This window comes from Petromyzon marinus, chromosome 32 (assembly GCF_048934315.1).
Source record: "Petromyzon marinus isolate PM22_M1 ecotype Great Lakes invasive population chromosome 32, UKy_Petmar_22M1.pri1.0, whole genome shotgun sequence".
Taxonomy (NCBI): domain Eukaryota; kingdom Metazoa; phylum Chordata; class Hyperoartia; order Petromyzontiformes; family Petromyzontidae; genus Petromyzon; species Petromyzon marinus.
Genome location: NC_133698.1, coordinates 1613657 through 1632259, shown reverse-complemented (window position 1 = coordinate 1632259; position 18603 = coordinate 1613657). Strand labels below are relative to the sequence as shown.

At 51.3% G+C, this 18603-nt stretch overlaps 1 long non-coding RNA gene across 1 annotated transcript; it reads left to right on the top strand.

Annotated features, from left to right (window-relative positions):
- Positions 1 to 3280: 3280 nt before the first annotated feature.
- LOC142929614 (uncharacterized) lies at positions 3281 to 16791 on the top strand. Its single transcript, XR_012945801.1, has 2 exons — positions 3281 to 3318; positions 16452 to 16791. It is a non-coding gene; the product is annotated as an uncharacterized LOC142929614 (long non-coding RNA).
- The last annotated feature ends 1812 nt before the right edge of the window (positions 16792 to 18603 follow it).

Here is an 18603-nt window from a genome sequence, read left to right as displayed (position 1 = left end):
TCGGGTCACTGGGTCCGTTGCGCTAATGGATACACCACCGCTTCTGACACACACACACATACACACACAAAAACAAAGCTCCCCGTATAGCCTTAATAGACGGATGGGGCCAGTGCTGTTAGCGAACAGCACTGAGAAACACTTCTGTAAGAGATGCAGAGAGGTGGAGGGGCGCAAGGGTCACCATGGAGGAAGCCATCATCATCGGCATCGATGGCCGTGGAGTCTGCAAACATCTCGGACTCAGACTGTGCCAAGTAGCCGCTGCTTCCGCCTCTGCTGCTGCTGCCGCTACTGCTGCTGCTGATGTAGATGCTGCTGCTGCTACCGCTGCCGAGGTCGATGCTGATTGTGGCGGCATCGACTGTGGCCGCGTCCCGCCACAGCTCCTCCAGGACCTGGCGCGCCCTCGCCTGGGTCTTGGCGAGCTTTCCCTGGGCCTTCAAGATGGCCTTGTCCACCGCCGACCGACTTGGCCCTTCCCACAAAAGCCACCCCAGCAGGACAGGCTGCCCTCCTCCTCCAGCAGGCCGGTAATCAGCGACGTTTCGGGTGATGCACCAAGCATCCCCTATTTCATGTTTGTGTTCTCTTTAAGGCCACACGGGGTCATAATTGACGAGTGAAGCTGTTTGTTAATTGTTCTTTTGCATTAATAATGTAACAACAGTATGCCTTTTATTGCACTATTACTATCATTTTTTTAACCTCAGAATTAGAAGCTTTGTTTAGACTGCAGGAATCCGATGATTGGTGAAGCTCTTCTTCACAGATGTCTAGTACGGGCGGGTCACATTTATTTTCAGTATTACTATCGATGCCAGCCAGAACCCGCGTAGCTTCCGTGACGATTTGGGCAGTCCCGATTTACGAAGGGAGTCTGTTCTGAAGACAAAGATCCCCTGTATAGACTTAACACACTTTTGGGGAAAGTGCTGTTAACGAGGTCCTTTGAAGGCCGTTACGGTACTAGCGGATTATCGTCACAGCTGCTAAAGCACACCGTCACTTTCACAAGCACACTGTCAAAGTTCCTCTATATATCCTTAACAGACTTGCGGGCAAGTGCAGTTAGTGAGCGCCAATTAAGGTCGACACTGCACACGAGGGGTGGGTGGCCAACACCACGGCCGACCGCCTTTGTCTCCCTAGTGGCGATGTTTACACACCTCACCAGGTACTCTTTTTAAGCCGAATCGACCCCGGGGAGGCGCAGAAGCGGTTTAGATAGTGGTCACTGGGGTTGGGCGTGAGGGGGAATCGAACTCGGGTCACTGGGTCCGTTGCGCTAATGGATACACCACCACTTCTGACACACATACACACACAAAAACAAAGCTCCCCGTATAGCCTTAATAGACGGATGGGGCCAGTGCTGTTAGCGAACAGCACTGAGAAACACTTCTGTAAGAGATGCAGAGAGGTGGAGGGGCGCAAGGGTCACCATGGAGGAAGCCATCATCATCGGCATCGATGGCCGTGGAGTCTGCAAACATCTCGGACTCAGACTGTGCCAAGTAGCCGCTGCTTCCGCCTCTGCTGCTGCTGCCGCTACTGCTGCTGCTGATGTAGATGCTGCTGCTACCGCTGCCGAGGTCGATGCTGATTGTGGCGGCTTCGACTGTGGCCGCGTCCCGCCACAGCTCCTCCAGGACCTGGCGCGCCCTCGCCTGGGTCTTGGCGAGCTTTCCCTGGGCCTTCAAGATGGCCTTGTCCACCGCCAACCGACTTGGCCCTTCCCACAAAAGCCACCCCAGCAGGACAGGCTGCCCTCCTCCTCCAGCAGGCCGGTAATCAGCGACGTTTCGGGTGATGCACCAAGCATCCCCTATTGCATGTTTGTGTTCTCTTTAAGGCCACACGGGGTCATAATTGACGAGTGAAGCTGTTTGTTAATTGTTCTTTTGCATTAATAATGTAACAACAGTATGCCTTTTATTGCACTATTACTATCATTTTGTTTAACCTCAGAATTAGAAGCTTTATTTAGACTGGAGGAATCCGATGATTGGTGAAGCTCTTCTTCACAGATGTCTAGTACGGGCGGGTCACATTTTATTTCAGTATTACAATCGATGCCAGCCCGAACCCGCGTAGCTTCCGTGATGATTTGGGCAGTCCCGATTTACGAAGGGAGTCTGTTCTGAAGACAAAGATCCCCCGTATAGACTTAACACACTTTTGGGGAAAGTGCTGTTAACAAGGTCCTAGGAAGGCCGTTACGGTACGAGGGGATAATCCTCACAGCTGCTAAAGCACACAGTCACTTTCACAAGCACACTGACAAAGATCCTCTATATATCCTTAACAGACTTTTGCGGGCAAGTGCAGTTAGTGAGCGCCTATTAAGGTCGACACTGCACACGAGGGGTGGGTAGCCAACACCACGGCCGACCGCCTTTGTCTGCCTAGTGGCAATGTTTACACACCGTACCAGGTACTCTTTTTCTGCTTAGTCGAACTTGTGGAGGCGCAGAAGCGGTTTAGATAGTGGTCACTGGGGTTGGGCATGAGGGGAAATCGAACTCGGGTCACTGGGTTCGTTGTGCTAACGGCTACACCACCGCTTCTGACACACACACACACAAAAAACAAAGACAAAGATCCCCCGTATAGCCTTAATAGACTGCTGGGGCCAGTGCTGTTCGCGAAAACCTATGAAGGCCGGCACGGCGCGCGAGGGGGTAGGTGGCCAACACTATGCCCAGCCGCCTTCATTTCCCCAGTGGCGATGTTTACACACTGCATGAGGTTCTCATTGGGGGCTGAGTCGACCTAGAGGAAGCCCAGGACTGGTTCAGATAAGCGTCACTGGTGTTGGCAGTGAGTGAGAATCGAACCAGGTTCGTAGCGCAGCGCGCTTCCCGTGACAATACCGCTCTCCACACACATAATAACAACAACCGCCATTCGCCACTATGTGGCGGTGACGTCACCACATCGCTTGTGCGAGGCTATGTGCACGTTAAGGCCACGTGAAGTGTCGAACGCCCGCAGGAGGTCACGGGGCAGACCCAGGTTCCATGGGTCGACTGACTAAGATGACTGGCCGATGCACCACAACCATGATAGTGGCTGTGTTGTGTTTGGTAACAGTTGAGTTGACCTTGGTTTGAGTATGCTGTGTGTTGTTTTTCTGCGAGAGGCATTATATATTCGTCATTATTTGTTGCTGTTGTCTTCGACAGCGTTGTGAGATGTAGTTTTGCATGAACGACGCTGTATAAATAAAAATGGTACTATTATTAACGGTTGGTTTATTTGTTGTTCCCTCGTGTTCGCAGGGGCGGCACGCCAAGGAAATCCTCGTTAATTTAGGTGAGAAACATTTCCTTCAAGATTATTATTATAAACCGGATTTTTGTTTGAGAGCAGAAGTAATCATGATATATCTTGTTTTTTTAACCCCATGAATGTAAAGTTTTAAACGGAAGCGATAAAATATTTAACACTGTACGCTACTCCGAAACCTATTGAATGTTTACATGCTTTTAAAGTGTGGCTGTTTAACGTGAGTGCCACTACATCTGTCTGGTCAGCAGGTTAGGGGCCATCCATTTAGTATGTACGCATGAACCCAAATTCGTACGCTTGCGTATGGGGGGTCTACTGACAATGTACGTACGCATAGGAAACGGGGTGGGTGGGGGGGTGAAGCCTCAATAATTTGTCTACATTGGCCTTCAAATTAGTTGGATTGTCTGGCAGTGGACTATCTGTTTGCTTAAACACGTTAATATTATTAATCCTTGATCCGCCATTCTATAGGATTCGGGAGGGGCGGGGATACGTCAAGCGTACATACGCAGATGGGGGGGGGGGGGCGGGTAGGGGTCAAGCTTTGAAAGATTTTTGCTTGCGTACTAAATGGATGACCTCTTACAAACGGGCCACAGCACGGTTAGTACAGTGTCCTTCACTAATTTACAGAGGGGGGGCCACTTTCACCGATAAGACATCATCGGTGTGAGGACCGCCACACATTTGCAACCATTGGGGGTGTGACAGCAGCACAATGATGATGGGGGATGTTTTTACTATTTGTGTATTATCGGGGGGCTGCACTTCAGGGGCCGCACTAAAGGCCGCCAGTGGACCGCGGACCTTGCAATGAAAAACACTGGGTTAGTCGGCAGGTCGTGATTGGTGGGTTAAAGTGTAGGTTACTGCCACTTCTTTCAAGACGTCTGGCCATGGAAGAAGAGTAGAACTAAAACACCCTCCAGATCAGTGCTTCCGAACCCTTCTGGAATCACAAATCACCGTTAGCCCATTGCGTAGTAAAGGATGTGGTGTTTGTGGAAAGAAAATTAATTACGTGGAGTCTGCCGCTCGGCATTGTGGGTCGACCAGTGGTCCGCGGACCACAGGCCAGGGACCGCTGCCCTAGTTTCAAGTATTTTTTTATGTAACCCCTATGACCTCAAGATACCAGGATGAGTCTGGTTTGCTCGTGACTTGGGGCATTAGTCTGCCAGTAGGGGTGTGGGGGCAGTAATGGCTGCCGCTGTGTGCGTGATCATGGTTGAGTCGTTTGCGGTGTAATTTTCGAATTTAGCAAGTTTGGACCATGACGCCGGCACACCTTGGCCTTCTCTTGCGAGTTACGTTAGGGGAAACGTCAATGTTCGCTGTGAAGCAGATGGCGCGGAATGTTATTCCCATTAATACTCCTGTTAATACATCGGCAGTATTAGACTAAACTAAAAAACGTTACAATTTTTTATTTTACCACATAAGGCCCACTGAGCTATGTAGCTCTTTTTTCAGAAGCGACCTGGCCACAAATGATAGCTCAACCTAGTGGCTTTTCACGTGGAAATTTATAGTAGCGAAATACTCTTAAATGCGTGATGTTGATTCTAAATGTACGTAGGGAGCAGTCCTGTAGCGGTTAGCGCGCTGCTCTACGAACCCGGTGATCCAAGCTCTCTGTCTGCTTACGGACAACGCTGGTGACGATTATCTGAATGGGTCCTGGGTCTCCCCTAGGTCGACTGAGCCTCAATTGAGTACTTTGTGAAGTATGTAAACATCGCCACTCATAAGACAAAGGCGGACGGGCGTAGTTTTGGCCACCCTCCTCGTGTGCCACAGTGCCGGACTTTATAGATGCTCGCTAACAGCACTTGCGCCAAAAGTGTGTTAAGGCTGTATGGGGGATCTTTGTCTTTTTTACAGATCCCTATGTGTTTCCATATGCAAGTCACTCCCAACCGATTCCTGGCCAGACTTCCAATCGGCTGACTGCGCCACCATTACTAGCCGAGGCGTGCTCAAAATGTCTCGGTTGAGGTTCAGCACACCGTTTGGATCCACGACCGTGGTGTCCAGATTCACAGACGCCTTCAGTTAGGGGAATAGAAAATCAGCACGCGGTGAACATCTGGCCACGGCCGACTTGCCAAGGGGCCATTCTCCACGACGTTCCGGTGACACTTTGCCTCTTGAGAATAAAAATAAACTCAATATACTCATCAACAACACTGTGGCCTTGAAATAAAAAAACAAACATATATAGACGTGTTATCGGCGCCGTTTTGGGCAATAGGCCTTCTTTGTCACAATTCGTAGGGGGCTTTGCGGTCTGCGGAAATCTTTACATTGACCGAGTGGTCGGCAGGACAAAAAGTTCGTGAAACACTGCTGTAGGAGATACAGAGAGGTGGAGGGGCGCAAGGGTGTGCCAAGTAGACGTTGCTTCCTCCTCTGCTGCTGTTGCCGCTACTGCTGCTGCTGATGTAGATGCTGCTGCTGCTACCGCTGCCGAGGTCGATGCTGATGGTGTTGAGGCTCGTGCTCACGCTGCTGCCCTCTTCCCCGAAGAGCAGAGTTTCCGCCGTGTGGACGGGGAGGAAGATCATTGCCTCATCCACAAGCACGACGAGCTCATCCCGGTCCATCTCTCGCTGGGCAGTTGTTCCTGCAACAGAACGATTACCCCCAGTCGTCACTCGCGCACACTTGCAGCCCCCGAATAGGTGGCACAGTGGCGAGATGGTAGCTCTCTCGCGTGGTATACAGGTGGCCGTGAGTTCGATCGGAACCCTGATGCCTGTTGTATATTTAGAATTTGCATTTTTCTCTCCCCATGGTCGCTGACATTTTTCTCCAGGTCCTCCAGTTTTCCCTCCGCATTTAGAATCAACATCACCTGTTTAGCGGGTGAGTCTAACCCCGTGCCTCTCTCCGTCTCTCACACCCATGCCGAGTTCAATCCTCTCACCTGGTCTACTATCGTTGCGAAACAAGTTCCTCTTGCGCCTCCATCTGCTGCCCACGGTCCGCGTGGATGCCTTCTTGTCGTATCCTTCTCCCATGCTCCCCTTCTTCTTCCACTTCTTGGCGGCATCGACTGTGGCCGCGTCCCGCCACAGCTCCTCCAGGAACTAGCGCGCCCTCGCCTGGGTCTTGGCGAGCTTTACCTGGGCCTTCAGGAGGGCCTTGTCCACCGCCGACCGACGTGGCCCCTTTCCACAAAAGCTGCCCAGCAGGACAGGCTGCCTTCCCCCTCCGGCAGGCCGGTAATCAGTGACGTTTCGGGTGATGCACCAAGCATCCCCAATTGCACGTTTGTGTTCTCTTTAAAGCCACACGGGGTCGTTATTGGCGAGTGGAGAGCCTGTTTGTTAATTGTTCTTTTGCACGAATAATGTAACAACAGTATGCCTTTTACTGCACTATTACTATCAATTTTCTTAACATCAGAATTAGAAGCTTTGTTTAGACTGGAGGAATCCGATGATTGGTGAAGCTCTTCTTCACAGATGTCTAGTACGGGTGGGTCACATTTAATTTCAGTATTACTATCGATGCCAGCCGGAACCTGCGTAGCTTCCGTGATGATTTTGGCAGTCCCAATATACGAAGGGAGTCTGTTCTGAAGACAAAAATCCCCCGTATAGACTTAACACACTTTTGGGGAAAGTGCTGTTAACAAGGTCCTATGAAGGCCGTTACGGTACAAGGGGATAATCGTCACAGTTGCTAAAGCACACAGTCACTTTCATAAGTGTTGCGGCGCAATCCACGACTTCGAAGCAGGTTGCGGTTAGGGGCTCACGCCACGTTTATTTAAGGGCTTACGCCAACGTGTGTTAGGGGCTTACGCCAACCCACCCCCCTAGCCGATAACTCCCCAGGGGACGGGTACCAGGATCTCTACAACCCCGGCTAACTCGGCTCTCCTCCCTGCCCCGGGCCGGGACTACCCCAACCTCGGCCGGTCGGGCGGAGTAGCCTCCCCTAGCCTCGGGTGAGGATCAGCTCCCCTGAGTCCCCACTCCTACCCCCGATGACCCCCCGTTACATCCCGGGTCCCCCTTTAAATGCCCCCCTGGGGCATGACATCACCGTTCCCCCCGGGTCCGCCTGACGTCACGTTCTGCGACGCCACTCTCTCCGAGGGCGAGCGTGACGTGACATCACCCACTACTCCCCTACATCACCCCCCCCCCCCCCCCCCCCCATCATGAGAGCGGGGACACACGCGCGCCCACTAGAACCCCACAAGATTAGGGCAGCACGGCACACGACAAAGTCAGGACAGGGCACCCCCGGACCATTTAAAGAGGCCACGAGGGTTGGGAACAAAGAAGCCGGCCCACCCCCGGCCGTCATTGGATACGCCGGCCTCTCGAGCGTGTGTGAGCCGCCGGCCCATCCGCTGGTGTAGGCGCCCCTGGCGGCGCCGTCGGTGGGGGCACCGGCGACGCATCCGCGGGCAGGCCGCTACTCCGTGCGGCCTTGGCCGTCAGAACAGGCGGATCGCCCGCCGGACCCAGGTCCGTAGCAGGCACCCCCCCCATACGGCCCGACACCGCCGGCTTCACCTACGGGGGCTCTGCCGGCGCACACACGGGCAGGGCAACGCCCTCGTCCTCAGAACCCACCCGGCCCGGCTTGTCGTACGCATCAATCGGCGGCCACTCCAGAAGTGGGGATGAACCCGGGAGGCCCGGCGGTACAACCCGCTTGAGCCTAGATGGGTGAACGATCCACCGGCGGCGACCCAACCTAATACGCACACACTGTGGCCGACGAACCTCCACCACCTCGACAGGACCCTGCCATGGGCGATGCAACTTTGGGGACGTTCCAACAGGCACTTGGGGGCAGTGCAGCCTGCCAACCGGCCCCTTTCCCACGGAAGGCCAGCAGCCTGGTGTTTGGGCAGGCGCTCGGTAGCTGCCTGCCGGCTGGTCGAATTCTCCATCGCCGCTTGCCGCGCCTCACGCAGCCGATCGAGCGCGACACTCATCGGCGCAGGGACAGGCGAGACCTTCCTGGAAAGCCCCAGGTCCAACTGGACATGCATCGGGGGCTCGGGTTCCCTCCCGTACATGAGATAAAATGGGGAGAACCCCGTCGAGGCATGAGGAGCCAACCTGTACGCGGCCAGCACCCCCGGGATGAACAGGTCCCAGTCCGATTGGGACGCGCTCACGTGATGGCACAGCATAGAAGTGAGCGTACGGTTCAGTCGCTCTACCATCCCGTCGGACTGGGGGTGATAGGGCGAGATGCGGACCTTCTTCGTCCCAAGGAGGTCACAGACCTCCTTGAGCAAACGAGAAGAAAAATTCCGCCCCTGTTCTGGCGCCCCCTTATCAAGAACATACCCCTGAACGAATGCCTCAGTGATGGACGATGCCGATTGGTCCACCAGAGGCCACGCCATAGGCCAACGCGTGAGGTACTCCACTCCCACCAAGAGATACCTGTGGCCCCATTGGGATGCAGGGAATGGCCCCAAAATGTTGATTGCCACAAGCTCATTCACACGAGAAACCCGGATGGACTGCAGCGGGGCCCGATCTTGACCCACTGGGGCCTTCCTCCGCGCACAGTCGTGACAACCTTTCAAAATAAGGGCCACATCATCCTCCACACCCGACCAATAGTAGTCCCGTTTAAGGGTTAACAAGGTCTTATGGTAGCCGACGTGCATAAGTTTCTCGTGAATGGCCCTGGTCAACTTACCTCGCAAGCCAATTGGCACAAACATACAATAGCGTTCCAACTGGGCATCCCGCATGAGGAGGCCGTCATGTACGGCGATCACCGGGGCAGCCGACGGAGTGGAGCTCCGGGCCTTCGAGTCCCCACGGCGTCGCAGCCTCAGCAGAGAGGAATCCTCCATCTGCAACTTAGACCATACCTCCCGGGGGAGCCCCAGACTGAAATCCATAGGCAATGCCACACCCGGAGGGGGCGCTGCTTCGGCCTATGCGACCAACTGGGCCGTGGTGTCCACTGGGGCCTTACAGTGGCTGGAACCCAGGGCACAAGCACACCCGCCGTCCGGGGGCAGCCTGGAAAGGCCATCCGCAGTCCCCTTCCTATGGATGACATCGAAGGGGTACTCCTGGAGCACCTCTAGCCAACTGGAGGGCCGCATGGTCGGTCCGTACGGTGAACCGGCGACCATACAAATAAGGCCGGTAGAGCTGGACAAAATAACATACGGCCGGTTGAGCTGGACAAAAAAAACAATAGCCAACAGCTCCCTCCTGGTCACGCAATACTGCTGCTCAGTGGGAGATAGTACCCGGCTGCCGTAGGCCACCACCCTTTCAACCCCATCGATCACCTGGGCGAGAACAGCCCCAATGCCCGTGTCACTGGCATCGGTGTCGAGGAACGGCCTAGAGAAATCTGGGTACCCCAAAGGCGCACCCGCCAAGGTTCTTCGAAGCGCCCCGAAAGCAGCCTCCTCTGTCTCCCAGCGAAATTTCTGACCCTTGACGGAGAGAGCGTGCAGTGGTTTCGCAATAGTCGCAAAATCTCGGACGAACCGTCAATAATACGATGCGAAGCCAACAAAACTAAGCACCTCAGCGACAGATGTGGGAGTCGGCCACGTCCGAACACAAGCAGTCTTTTCCGGATCCGTGGCCACACCTGACGCACTGACAATGTGTCCCAAATTCTTCTCCGATGGCTGTAACAAATGACACTTCTGGGGTGTAAACTTCAAGCCCGTGGCGCGCACCTTGGCGAACACTGCCTCCACTGTCCCCTCGAGATGACCCCCCTGAGGATGGACCCTAACCCCGCTAGGTGCGTGAGGTGAAGTGAGCGGCCGCGTGATTGATGCGTCGTGACTCGCCTGTGGGTGCGAAGGCCCCGCCGTCAGAGAACCGGTGGCAGAAGGGGAGGCCCGTACGAAGGCCCCGGGGGCGTTATTACAGCCCCGCTCGAAGTGGTCCTGCTGGCCATATCGGAAGCAGGTGACCTGCCCCGTGCCTTGCGGACGAGGAGGTCTCGCCCGCCACCGCCTCTCCGGCCGGCGAGCAGCGGCGCCCCCCCCCCCGCGGCGGTCAAAGGCGGCTACAGCCGCGAGGGTACTCTCACCTTGGGCCACGACTCCCGCGTCCAGCGCCACCGGTAGCGGGACGCCCGTGCACGCCACCACCACGGCCGGGCGTCGCAGGGCGAGGTGAGCCTACATGTTGTGCGCCACAGCCAGCGAAGTTATCTGGGCCTCCTCCGGGATGGACAACATGATGCCCAGCTCAGCTGCGAGGGCCAACAACCTGTCGAGGGCTAGGGAGTCCCAAGCCCATCCCCTCCAGGTTGGGGTAGGCGGCCCGAGCCAGCGCTAGGAGCGCACACCGGAAGGCCAAGGGCGACTCCCCCTCCTCCCGCCGGCGCGTGGAAAATTTTAGGCATGCCCTCAACGGCGGCTCAAATACCGCAGCCATCTGCCGACAAGCTGCCTGGAGCGTCGCCCTGTCAGCTGGCGGGATACTCCGGTACGCCTGCAACGCACACGCGTCTAGGCAGGTTGGCAGAGCCCGCAGCGCCTCCTCCATGTTCCACCCCACCGACTCGTAGGCGACCTCAAACCAGGCCTGGAAGTTGAGCCCGTCGCCCCCCTTCGCGGTGAACGGCGCGACAGGGGGCAACCGGCGCAGCTGCGGTCCCCACGGCAACCCACCCGGCCGATACTCACTTTCAGACCCGCCCGACGCCGTCCCCACGGCAGCCGTAGCGACGTCGGACCGCCGGGTCGCCTCCGGCCCCACGTCCAGCCAGGAAGCCGCGGCGAGCTGTGGAGCCGCGGTCGTGTACGCGGCGCGAACTGGAGTCATGGTGCGCCGCGCAGCCGTGCTCGCACCGGCAGCGCCGGCCGGCGCCGCGGCGCCCATGGGCGCGGCCATGACAGTGTACATGGCGGCCGACTCCGGCGTCGCACTCAACATGGCGCCCAACTCCAGTGTCACGCCCGCCGATGAGCTGGCGCTAACTCCGGATTGGATGGGAGACGAACCGGCGGGAACCCCGAGGCCGATGCGGGTACGCAACTCCCCACCTCGGCCACGGTGATGACGAGCTGGCCCAGCGTGTGCTAGAGCAGCTCCAGCTGCCCCGCGATGGCCCGCAATGCATATGTATATGTTATGCATATGTTATCAGAGTGAACTTTTTGTTTGCATTTTGACTGAAAGTATTGTGGTTAATGCTGACATGAATCCTTGTAAAAAGGTTTCAGTTTTGTTGCCAGAAAAAAGGGAACAACTATATTATTACTGTTATGCTACTCCGAAACCTATTGAATGTTTAGCACATAGATTAAAGTCACGTAGGTAAAAAATAAAATAAAGTTAATCAAATCACGACGTTTCGGAAGCAACACAAGCCTCCGTCATCAGGTGGGATAGTTACAGCAAGAAGTAATTTGCTGTAATGGACAAGAGCTTCTCGTAACAAAGATATTATATAAGGCAAGAGGGGAGGGAGGAGCCAGGGGGGAGAGAAGTAGAGGGCGGGGAGGGGGGGTGTGGAATAGGGGAGGGGGGGGAGTTGAGTGAGCATCAGCCACCTGGTACTCAACACGGCTGGTGCGAACAATGCCGGAGCTGGGAGAGATGCCGAGGCCGGGGGACGGGGTGTGGAGTCGGGGGGGGGGGGGGAGTGAGGATTAGCCACCTGGTCAACGACACTGCCGATGTGACACAATGTCGGAGTGGTGCACTGAGCGGGTCTGGGGGGTGGAGTAGAGTGTTGAAGAGACTGGAGATACGGGTATGAAAGAAAATATAAAGCAACTAAGATTTTACCTGGTTAATAACATCCTTCCAATGATTGCTCAATTTGAGTCCATCCTCTCGGTTGAAGTCATGTCTGTGTTTATATATCTGGATGGCTTCATGTACAAACCTATGATAGCCCATCGGTTTGCAGAGTACCTTGGTCTCGGAAAAAACAATATCATGAGAGCCCACCGCGTTATAGCAGTGATCAGCAACTGCGGAGGAACCAGTTCTGCCATGTTTCAAATCCGCCTTGTGCTCGCGAATGTGGTCCGATACATGTCGTTTCGTTTCCCCAATGTAACAATCACCACAAATGCAACTAAGTTTGTAGACTCCAGGGTATTGGACTTCACCGAAAGAACCAAAGAGTATGGATTATTGCAGTCACGAAAACTTCAAATCTAGAATTAATACGTAGGCTTTTGTGACCAATATCCATAATAGAGGTTTTTTTGGTTATATCGTGTAAATAGAAAACGTGTCGTTAAAATCCGCCACCACCCGACACAGCCAACTAGTAAGGGTTGTCACGTAAACAGAACATGACATTTCGTCACTAGTACACCACACCGGTGTGTTGGAGAGCCAAGCCACAACATTTACAAACTGAGTACGACGTTTCGCCAGTAGCTTCATCAGGCGACAGTCAAATATGTGGAGAAGTCTTACTGTTTCGTTCCTTATATAAAGGCGTATATTTGTTGACCACCCTTCTGCGCTCTTGCACTGAGGCAACGTACATTATGCATGTGCATTATGCGAGCCCTTTGAACTTACTCTTTGGTTCTTTCGGTAAAGTCACGTAGGTATATAATAAATTAAATCATGACGTTTCGGGCGCAACACAAGCGTCTGTCATCAGGTGGGACAACCACAGCAAGACACAATTGCTGAAGTGGGCAAAAGTGCTGCTGCGATAAGCGGCTATATAGGTAAGAGAGGGGGGGATGAGCCAGGGAGGAGAGATAGAGAGGGGGTTGTGGGGTAGGGGGGGTGGAGCGCTGCTAGAGGGATTAGGAAACGAGCAAGGCAACATGCCAGGGGGGGGGGGGGGGGTGGAGGAAGTGGGCGGGGTTGGGAGTGGGAGGCTGAAGAAACTGGAGATGCGGTTATTAGAGGGGTGTGGGGTAGGGGAAGTGAAGCGCTGCTAAAGGGATTAGAAGACGAGCAAGGCAAATGCCGGGGGGGGGGGGGGGGGGGGGGTGGGGAAGTGAGTGGAGTTGGGAGTGGGAGGGTAAAGAAACTGGAGATGCGGATATGAAGGCAACACCATAAAGCAGTTAAGGTTTTACCTGGTTAATAACATCCTTCCAATGATTACTCAATTTGTATCCATCTTCTCCGTTGAAATTATGTCTATGTTTATATATCTGGATGGCTTCATGAACAAATCTTTGATAGTAGCCTGAAGGTTTGCAGAGTGCCTTGGTCTCGGAAAAAAAAATATCACGAGAGCCCACAGCGTTATACCAATGGTCAGCCACGGCGAAGGTATTAGTCCTGCCGTGTTTCAGATCTGACTTGTGCTCGCGAACACGGTCCGAGATATGTCGTTTCGATTTAAGCTTTCGTGACTGCAGGGATTCATATTCTTGGTTCTTTCGGTAAAGTCACGTAGAAGAGAAACAATAAAATAATAAAAATATAACACAATAAAATTCTCATGACATCACACCTGATGATGATTGCTTGTGTTGGAGTCTAAACGTCGTGAGAATTTTATTGTTTTATATTTCTATTATTTTATTGTTTCCCTTCTATGTGACTCTACCGAAAGAACCAAGAATATGTCGTTTCGTTTGTGTACTGTACTGAATCGGACCTGGATCTTGTGTTTGTTTACGATTTTGGAAATCTTTTTGGTAACGCCTGCTATGTACAGTGAGGGAAAAAAGTATTTGATCCCCTGCTGATTTTGTACGTTTGCCCACTGACAAAGAAATTATCAGTCTATAATTTTAAGGGTAGGTTTATTTGAACAGTGGGAGACAGGATAACAACAAAAAAATCCAGAGAAACACATGTCAAAAATGTTATAAATTGATTTGCATTTTAATGAGGGAAATACGTATTTGACCCCCTCTCAATCAGCAAGATTTCTGGCTCCCAGGTGTCTTTTATACAGGTAACGAGCTGAGATTAGGAGCACACTCTTAAAGGGAGTGCTCCTAATCTCAGCTTGTTACCTGTATAAAAGACACCTGTCCACAGAAACAATCAATCAATCAGATTCCAAACTCTCCACCATGGCCAAGACCAAAGAGCTCTCCAAGGATGTCAGGGACAAGATTGTAGACCTACACAAGGCTGGAATGGGCTACAAGACCATTGCCAAGCAGCTTGGTGAGAAGTTGACAACAGTTGGTGTGATTATTCGCGAATGGAAGAAACACAAAAAAACTGTCAATCTCCCTCGGCCTGGGGCTCCATGCAAGATCTCACCTCGTGGAGTTGCAATGATCATGAGAACGGTGAGGAATCAGCCCTGAACTCCACGGGAGGATCTTGTCAATGATCTCAAGGCAGCTGGGACTATAGTCACCAAGAAAACAATTGGTAACACACTATGCCGTGAAAGACTGAAATATTGCAGCGCCCGCAAGGTCCCCCTGCTCAAGAAAGCACATATACATGCCCGTCTGAAGTTTGCCAATGAGCATCTGAATGATTCAGAAGACAACTGGGTAAAAGTGTTGTGGTCAGATGAGACCAAAATGGAGCTCTTTGGCATCAACTCAACTCGCCGTGCTTGGAGGAGGAGGAATGCTGCCTATGACCCCAAGAACACCATCCCCACCGTCAAACATGGAGGTGGAAACATTATGCTTTGGGGGTGTTTTTCTGCTAAGGGGACAGGACAACTTCACCGCATCAAAAGGACGATGGACGGGGCCATGTACCGTCAAATCTTGGGTGAGAACCTCCTTCCCTCAGCCAGGGCATTGAAAATGGGTCGTGGATGGGTATTCCAGCATGACAATGACCCAAAACACAAGGCCAAGGCAACAAAGGAGTGGCTCAAGAAGAAGCACATTAAGGTCCTGGAGTGGCCTAGCCAGTCTCCAGACTTTAATCCCATAGAAAATCTGTGGAGGGAGCTGAAGGTTCGAGTTGCCAAACATCAGCCTCGAAACCTTAATAACTTGGAGAAGATCTGCAAAGAGGAGTGGGACAAAATCCCTTCTGAGATGTGTGCAAACCTGGTGGCCAACTACAAGAAACGTCTGACCTCTGTGATTGCCAACAATAGTTTTGCTACCAAGTACTAAGTCATGTTTTGCAGAGGGGTCAAATACTTATTTCCCTCATTAAAATACAAATAAATTCATAAAATTTTTGACATGCGTTTTTCTGGATTTTTTGTTGTTGTTATTCTGTCTCTTACTGTTCAAATAAACCTACCATTAAAATTATAGACTGATCATTTCTTTGTCAGTGGGCAAACGTACAAAATCATCAGGGGATCAAATACTTTTTTCCCTCACTGTATGGTAACGTGATGGTTTTGTTCGGAGTCTCAGGGGGTTTCTCCATGGTTAGAGAGACAGCTTTTCGGATAATACGGTCAGTATATCCATTTATCTTAAGGGTCCGGTGTACATGTTCAAATTCACTGGCCAGGTGTTGTTGGTCAGAAATGCAGTGGGCCCTAAGTTATTGGCCTTGAGTGGGAATTGAACTCGGGTTCATAGGGCAATGCGGTCACCACTATTCTACAGATAACGAATTTGAATATGCGTCGTAAATTACAACAAAAATCGCAAAGCTGCGTACAATTATGAATTGTAACATTAACATTATGTTGCAAGTTTTAACAGATTTATGAGCACACCTGCGCTTCATGCCCTGCAAGTTATACTGAGGATATATCTGCTGACAATCACCTCCCTCACAATGACATGTCGTCACAGTCGTCATACTGAATATGATCCACGCTGCATTTGATTTGCGTATTGACATTTATTTACGCATATATTGAACGTTCGCTTCTCTAAAAATACTCCTTTGTGAAAACGACGACAGAGTTGTGCCGAGGAGATGTTTCTTCACCATGACCCTCTCGGTGGCAGACAGAGACCGACACTGACATTCAGAGGCCGTCAAAATGCAAATCATCTTCACGCGGCACCTTCAGCAGCGGCACACGGCTCTCGGCGATCGTTTTTTGTTTATTTATTGTGAATACGATTTCGTAGCCTGTGTGTGAACGGCAGCATTAGGGTTTTGTGATGTTGTTAGTGTGCGCGGGGTTGTAAAATGTATGTCCATGGCCTTTGATATATTGGTGCAAGTAACAAATATGAAGCAATATTTCATTTGCCAAAATTTTGGATTGTCATCTTTTTTTATCGTACAAAAAAAAGAAAAACCATCCCTAATCGCCTTTCTTTTCCAACCAAATTTACACAGAACCCGAAGACGAAAATATCGCGCTGAAATGGCAACCAAAGACAGTTAACGCTGCGAGTTGCAGTGGCAATCGCGATAGAATAACCAACGGGGATGATGGGAAAAGGGTGGAGATTGCGGATCTCTGGATTGAGTGCATCCTTCGAGCACGCGGCTCGCGTGAGCGGGACATTGCAGGGCTGCGCCTTTTGCCGACCGTCAATCTGCACGCTATTCTTGCAACCAGTGAAGCGGCCAAATCAAAATATTTTCCGATCTCCACCTTTCTCTTATTCATTGAACCAAAGGACTGCAAAGAGATATATAAAATAAAGTAAATTTTTAGTCCTATGTCAGCTGTTATTTCGACTCTCTGTGTCTCTCTCTATGCCTCTCTTAGATCTCTCATGCTCACATGTCCGTTGCATTGCACTCTCTTGCCTTAGGATTGCACTCTCATGCTCATGTCTTTTGGATTGCACTCTCATACCCACAGGCCCTTTGGATTACACCCGTTGGGTTGCACTCCCTCGTCGAGGAGGCCGCTCTTCTCCTTTTTTTACAGTTACATGCTAATCTCTCACATTAACATCATGCTAATCTCTCACATTAACATAGCCACTTCCGTGCCCTCGTCTAGGAGGCCGATGTCCTTTTCTACAGTTACATGCTAATTTCTCACTTTAACATCACTAGCCCCGGCCACTTCTTAATGACCCTTAGGCTACACCCATTTCAAACCTTTTTAAAACAGCAGCAGACCATGCTTTCCCACCTGATGACGGACGCTTGTGTTGCACCTGAAACGTCGTGATTTATTTTATTTTATACCTACGTGGCTTTACCGAAAGAACCAAAGAGTATATAAAACTATGTTCCTGCTATATATTCTTGGTTCTTTCGGTAAAGTCACGTCACTTTACCGAAAGAACCAAGAATATGAATCCCTGCAGTCACGATAGCTTTAAATCAAAATTTATGTTCCTGCTATCAAAAATGCTCAAATGATCACGTGTTAAAATCTTACATTTCATTGCGATTTGGTTGGAAAAGGGCCAGATTCAATATTTTTTAAATCTGCGCACTGTAAATGTTCAGTACAAGGCCTTCATTAATTGACGTTTCAAGGCTGTGTTATTTTATTGTCAGCTGCAGAGGTGAAGCCTCCTGCATTTTTTCCTGCCGGTGCAAAAAACAAAATAGCTGCGCTGAATATTTTTGCAGGATGCTCACCGCGGAATGTTCTTACTCCCGCTATTTACTTCATCTGGCCGGATGGCTCAGTGGCAGCGTGAGCGGCTCGCATCAGGGAAGGTTGTGAGTTCAATTCCTGATTGGGTGCTGCCTGAGTCCATCTTTGGGGTCGATCAAACAAATACCACTTTATCCATAATAGAGGGGATTTTTCTTGGTGAAATTGCGTAAATTATAAATGTGTCGTTAAACCTTCCACCACCCGACACAGCCAATTAGTTAAGGTTTACCAGTTCGTGACTAGTTCAGTACCCCGGTGTGTTAGAGAGTAAACCCACAACATTTACAATTTGAGTACCGTGATGTTTTGCCGGTTATTTCAACCCACCTCATCATGTGACAACCGCTTTGTGAGGAAGTCACCAGTGGTTGTCCTATGGAGAGATTCGCCCCCGCCATAGGAATGTGTAGTTTCCATCACTGGCTCTGGGCTGTAGCCTGCAGATGAGCACTGCCTCTGCTCATTGTCGAATCCCTTTGACTCGTTTCTGATGAATATTACTCAATTGGGCATACCAAGCCGCTTCGATGTCCATGGCTGTCATGACATTCTGAATTGTAAATTAACATTACCGAGAGTGACAACGGCGAGCCATGACAAGGGCACAAAGGAAACTTGCAGGATTACAAAACTAATTTTACAACCAACGGTAAAAATAAATGTAATAGAACATCAAACGAATAAAAAATAGACAAATTGACAACTAAACAATTTTTTCTTTTACCAGGTAAGGTCCACACAGCTATGTAGCTCTTTTTTCCAGAAGCGACCTGGCCACAAATTATAGCCCAACGAAGTGGCTTGTCACGTGGAAATTCATATCGGCAACCAAATACTGTCACTAATTTGACAATTACTTTGGCAACACAAACAGCTATATAATCGTTGCTTTATTGCATTCAGACATTCAATCAGTCG